Here is a 6409-nt window from a genome sequence, read left to right as displayed (position 1 = left end):
CCTAGCAATTAGCAGCAAGGAGAAGACATTCCTATATCTAGACCAGGAAAAGCAAGAGGCAGGAACAATAGTATCAAAGTCTGATGATAAATAGAGCAGTGGGAGAGTTGCTACCTGTAAGGGAATGAAGTTATAGAGGGCAGAGGCCAATACTAGAAATGTGCACCAACGTAGGCAGGAAATGGGCAAGAAAAACATTCCTCCCTCCTCCTGAATTACAGTCTCTTTCTTGTGATTTATTAGCTAAACCCAGTGGTAAACTAGACAGCAAGAATGAGTAACAGAGGTCATAAAAGTTGGTCTCTCAGGGTACCAAAGCAGGCAAAGAACAAATATTTGGGAACCAGAGAAGAGGAGGTGGGCAATGGAGAATAATAAACACAATGATATTATTAAGGAAGGGATCTTTGCTATCTTAACATTATATTATGAGAACAAAATGCAAATACATGGAAAAACTTGATAAAGGAGGGGTAAGAGAAGGTTTTCGTCTGTTCACTCTTCAAGCATCTCCAAAAAATGAGATGCTGGGTAACCTGAAAGACTTGGAACACCATCCAGAATATACAGAATTAATGACATCTTGCTGTAAAGGACTGTCTTTCTAAATTGCTAAAGGAGTTCAGAAGCCGTGTGTCCTTTGGCATCACCTTTAATCTAAATATACTCAGCAAGAAAATGAGACAGTTCAACTTCCTTCTTCCTCCCCAGCAGTCCAGCCCAACCACTGCTCAGTTCAACCAATTAGCAATTTGCAGGGGGAAATGTGAACAAATTAATGCTGATGATTGCAGGCCACTAATTGGCCACTGGGCTGTCAGAGCAGTTTTGCAGTTGCTAAATCAAATTGATAGCTAAAGGCCGTGAGCTATTCAGCTGTCTGTTCTTCTCATCTGGGGCTTCAAGGCCAGGGAAGAGGAGTGGTTTACCATGGCATTCCGGTCAATCTGTCACGACCAGCCCATCATCCCCATGGCTGTACGTGGCCAGTGTATTTACCCATAATTGTGAGGCTGGTTACAAGATTGTGGCTCCGGAAAGGCGAGAAACTGCCACTCTTGGGGAGATGTTTTCATCCTGTCTGACAGGCAGGGAGTCATCTGAGGTGAACAGTAAAGCCAATGCACTTGTGGAGAAATAGTGTGACTTTTTGGAGACCACACAGTTGGAGGCTAGAGTGAAAGTGGAATGTGTCACCAAAGGAGGGGAACCAATCAGGGGAGGAGCTCAGAGGCAGGATGCCTGGGGCGGAGTCCAGCCAATTCATCCAAGTCACTGTTTGCCCAATGGATATCTTTTCCCATCTGATAAATGAGATGATTCATTAATGAGCACTGCTGAACTTGACAGAGGAAGACATACTACTGGCAATAAAACATTTTTTAAAATGTATACAAACTTACAAGAAATTAAACATCAAAATATGCACTGATCCTTTCAAAATAATCCACTTATGAATGTATATTACTTAATCCAAAGATACTATAATTTCTCCAGTCATGACTGTGCATTTTTTTTTTTTTTGCAGAATCACCAGAAAAACAAATACTTGCAGCTCATAGAAACAAAGCAAAACTGAACAAAAACAACACTTCCTAATGGTTTAAAACAGTATTTCCAGAACAGGGATACTTTTGTACCACCTTTATCCACCTTGGGGCATTTGGCAATGCATGGAGACATTTCTGGTTGTTACAACTAGAAGCAGAGAAGAGAAAGATGCTCTTAACATCTAAGGAGTAGAGATCTAGGGGATGCTACTAAAACTCTTACAAGGCACAAGGCAACCCCCACAACAAAGAATCCTCCAATCTAAGATATCAATAGTGCCAATGTTGAGAAACCCTCATTCACACTGATTTCCTTCAAGGGGAAATATGGTTGATTTTGGAGAAGTTAGAGCTAAGTTTGATGATTGAGGAAGTCAATTAAGCTGGAAAATGCCATTTCTGGAATAAAATAAGGGATAATTACAGAGTAATGAGACTAATTTTCGTACCTGATAATTTTCAACATGGAGTCCAAAAACAAACAAACAAACAAACAAACAAGTTCCAAGCAATATTGCCATTCACTTATTAATCCTTCCATTCATTAAATATTTATTAAGCATTTAATATGTGCTAGGAAACAATTAGCAAAACAAAATTCTGATACTGAAAGAGCTCTTAGTCTAGAAGCATCCAGGGTAATGTACCTGGCTGTCTGGTAAAGTAAACCCTTTTAACTGTTTCACTATTGGGTTTTCCAAAGGTTGTTTCTTATGAAGATTACATAAATTAAGAGACACAAAATATTTCCAACAGTTCCCTGGCACAAGGTAAACACTCAATATATGCTTAATATTGACTATTAATATAATTTAAGATAACTTCAGTGATCTTAGTGCTCTTTTATTTATACTTATTTACTTATTTACTTATTTATTTAAAGTTTATTTACCTATCCTGGGAGAGAGAGAGGGACAGAGGGAGAGAGAGAGGGAGAGAGAGAGGGAGAGAGGGAAGGAGAGGGAAGGAGAGGGAGAGAGGGAGAGAGGGAGAGAGAGAGAATCCCAAGCAGGTTCTGCGCTGATAGTGTGGAGACTAATGTGGGGCTCAATCCCATAAACTGTGAGATCATGACCTGAGCTGAAGTCAGATACTTAACCAACTGAGCCACCCAGGCACCCCTAATTATTAATATTAAAAATGCAATAACCATTAATAATTTTCTAAATGGATTCCTTTGAGGAATATTCTTTAGAGGTATACCCTTGGTCATCCTTGTAAATGTATATAGCCAATTAAGCATTTTCTTTTTTTTTTCTTTACGTATTTGTATTTATTTATTTTTTAATATAATTTATTGTCAAGTTACCTAACATACAGTGTATTCAGTGTGCTTATGGTTTTGGGGGTAGATTCCCATGATTCATTGCTTATATACAACACCCAGTGCTCATCCCAATAAGTCCCCTCCTTAATACCCATCATCCATTCTCTCCTCTCCACGCCCTCCCCCACCATGAACCCTCAGTTTGTTCTCTGTATTTAAGAGTCTCTCATGGTTTGCCTCTCTCTCTGTTTTAAACTATTTTTTCTCCTTCCCTACCCCCATGGTATGTTAGGTTTTATATTAACAATGTTTTCCATTGTTAGTGGAAATTAACAATTTCATTACATTACAATACCATTACATCCTCACTAGAGACGGTTAGATCAGGAAAATACAAAAACAAAAACAAACAACAACAGCAACAACAACAACAAACCTGACAAGCATTTTATAGATATTTGCCTAGCCTTTCTGATCTGGAAGGCATTATACAGGTTAATGTCCTGGATATAAAATAATATAATCAACTATATCTACCTTCATTTGATGTTTAATAATCTTGGGGAGACAAAGCACAATAATTAACCATAGAAAATTAGCAAAGGCAACAAATGGCAGAGAAATTCAAGAGGGGAGGATCCGTATAGGTATAGGCTAGGAGGAACATCTCGAGAGGATGGTATTAAAAGAAATAAGAACATAAGAGACAGACAGACTTTGGCCTCTGTTGTTCTCATCCATGAAGGTCTCAGGAAAATACAAGAGTATCAAATCAAATGACTTGCAAAGAAGGTGCCAGAAAATTTTGCAGTAAGAAAATGTTGCAGTGGAGTTTCTTAAAGACAGAAGAAAGGAAGGGCCATAACAATTGGAAACTAAGAACTCAGTCTCACTGCTGATTAAGAATTTTCTTAGACTGAGTAGATGGAGTCATGGAGGCTTCCCAGTGGCTCACTGGAGAAGCTCAGGGCTCGATATGTTATGAACCTCAACATTATCATCAGAAATGTGGCTTATTTTCTGAGATAGAAGCACCTTGCTGATACTTTCTGAGACTGGACACAAGCTCAATATTCATGAGTGTCTCCTGGAATATCTGTTTAGTGCTAAGCAAAAGAAGGGCTAGAAAAGGTGATGTGTAAATCAAATCTCTGCATACCAAATTCTACTTGAAATGCACAAAGGGGGGTCATTATTCAAAAGAACTTTGTAATAAATCCTTATGAAAAACAAGTAAGGGGTTTTTGAGATTGTCCCAGCTCCACCATCATCTGGCTGTGGGACTTGGAATAAGTCATTTCAACCCACTGAAGCTTGTAAGGACTCCATATTATAGATGAAGAGACTCTTTCCTCTGCTTCTCCCAAAAGATTGAAGCAAAACTCAAATAAGTTAAAGTCTGTGATATTGCTTTGCAAACTGTAAAATGGTCAACCACTTCAATTTCATGTAGACATTTATTTTTATCCACCAGGTTGTTTACAACGAGACTGTTTCCTACTAAGCGGAGTCACTTTTATAAGTTAAGACAAATTTAAATTTTGCCAACATTGTATAATTTCACCCAATTATTTCAGCCTTCTGTGTTCCTGACATGGTACCACTGAATTAAATTTGGAGCAAGAGCTCAAGACCTAAACGCTGTGAGTCAGTCCCTTCACCTTGAAAACAAAAGGAAAATTACGTCAGAACAATTTGCTCCATAGAATGTTGGCACAATGGAACAGGCTAATGAATGGGAAGGCATATTTAAGTGAATACTATTATGCTGTTGACTTATAGGGAAACAATGTTAATTCTCTTTTTCTTCCTCTAGTTATAAATTTGAGTTGAACTTTGCGTTTACATGAGGAAGGCACATCTTGGCTAGAATTTACATCACTTAGAACCTCTTCCCATTCCCAACCACACATTCTCCAGCATGTATTTATTTGTGAAAGAACCTTGTAGAATATCTTCATGAAAAGAGAATACGGGCGCCTGGGTGGCTCAGTCGGTTAAGCATCCAACTTTGACTCAGATCATGATCTCATGATGTTCAGTTTGTGAGTTCGAACCCCACTTCAGGTTCTCAGCTCTCAACACAGAGCCTGCTTCAGTTCCTCTGTCTCCCTCTCTTTGCCTCTCCCCTGATTGTGTGTGCACTCTCTCCCTCTCTCTCAAAAATAAACATTTTTAATTAAAAAAAAAAAAGAAAACCAAATAAATGCTAGGGATTGTCCCACCTTTACTATTTTCTGAGTATAGGAAAACAGACAAAAATCTCCCATGCTGCCATTTATCTATCAGGGACAGTGATAAAATTCTACAACTTGATTATTCTTAATAGTGTTCTATTAAGCTAGTTCCAGACTGTTTGATCCCTGGCAGGAATTACTTGATGAAAAGGATGAACCTAGGAGAGTTCTAGCATATCAGCAGTCTAATTGCTTTATAAGTGCTGTAATGCAGTTTCAGGAAGCGATAGAATCCAATGAGCCCTCAAAGTGAAAAGAACTACTGTCTATCCCCTCCCCTTTCCCTCTGATTAAGCTCCTTGACCATGGGTTAGCTGGAGGCTCAGTGTTCACAACAAAACTATCCAAACTTCGATTTCATGTCTTAGTATCTTCCAGACAAAAAAATGTGCCCCAAACAGCATGTCTGGTTCTTCTTCGTGATGAATTTCAATGTTTCGTCTTTAGTCTCAAATATTTGCCTGTGTGTGAATCTGTGTTTGATTTTAGAAAGAAAGAAAGAAAGAAAGAAAGAAAGAAAGAAAGAACAAAAGAAAGAAAGAAAGAAAGAACAAAAGAGAAAGAAAGAAAGAAAGAAAGAAAGAAAGAAAGAAAGAAAGAAGAGAAAGAAAAAGTCTTGCACTCACTTCAGCAGATCATATACTAAAATTGGAAGGATACAGAGATACATATGGCCCCTGCACAAGGATGAAACACAAATCCGTGAAATGTTCCATATTCCTCCAGGAGATCAGCACCTTTGGGAACCCCCTTCACTCTCTTTCTGAAAAAGCTGTTCTTAGGAAAAGACATGATAAACTCATTCACTCTCAAAAAAAAAAAAAGTTTATGATCCAAAACTGCCAAATACCATAAAGTGAAATGAAGGATAAGACACCAAGTAGAGCCAAAGCCCACACATCTATCATGGAGACAGGGGGCAATGATTAAGCACCTTGACATGTTACTTTGAGGATAATCACAACAATCCCTGATAATGAAAGAGCATAGTGTGAAGTGACCTTGAAATCCATTCCTTTTCTCCTTTGTTCAGTCAACCTATGAATCGCCTCTCCTGTCTCAGACACTGTTCTAGGTTCTAGGCTACAGTGGTGATAAATACATTAGCAAGGTCAGTGCTTTCTGGAAGCTTAAAGTGTAACTAGACCAATTGAGGAGGTAGGGGCAATACACGAATGAATGCACAAGAAAATACCAGTGGCAAGAGCTGAGAGGAAACCAAACAGGCTGATGAGATTTGCTCCCCCATCAAAAGCCCATGAAATGGAGTCCCACGCTGAGAGCATGGAGCTTGCTTGTGATTCTCTCTCTCTCTCTCTCTCTCTCTGTCTCTGTCTCTGTCTCTGTCTCTCTCT

At 38.8% G+C, this 6409-nt stretch overlaps 1 non-coding gene across 1 annotated transcript; it reads left to right on the top strand.

Moving 5' to 3' along the window:
* The first annotated feature begins 5672 nt into the window (after window positions 1-5672).
* LOC125148513 (U6 spliceosomal RNA) lies at window positions 5673-5776 on the top strand. Its single transcript, XR_007145596.1, has one exon. It is a non-coding gene; the product is annotated as a U6 spliceosomal RNA (small nuclear RNA).
* Window positions 5777-6409: the final 633 nt, after the last annotated feature.

This window comes from Prionailurus viverrinus, chromosome D2 (genome assembly GCF_022837055.1).
Source record: "Prionailurus viverrinus isolate Anna chromosome D2, UM_Priviv_1.0, whole genome shotgun sequence".
Taxonomy (NCBI): Eukaryota; Metazoa; Chordata; class Mammalia; order Carnivora; family Felidae; genus Prionailurus; species Prionailurus viverrinus.
The sequence above is the reverse complement of the archived record's forward strand: the minus strand, read 5'-3'. Positions and strand labels throughout refer to the sequence as shown.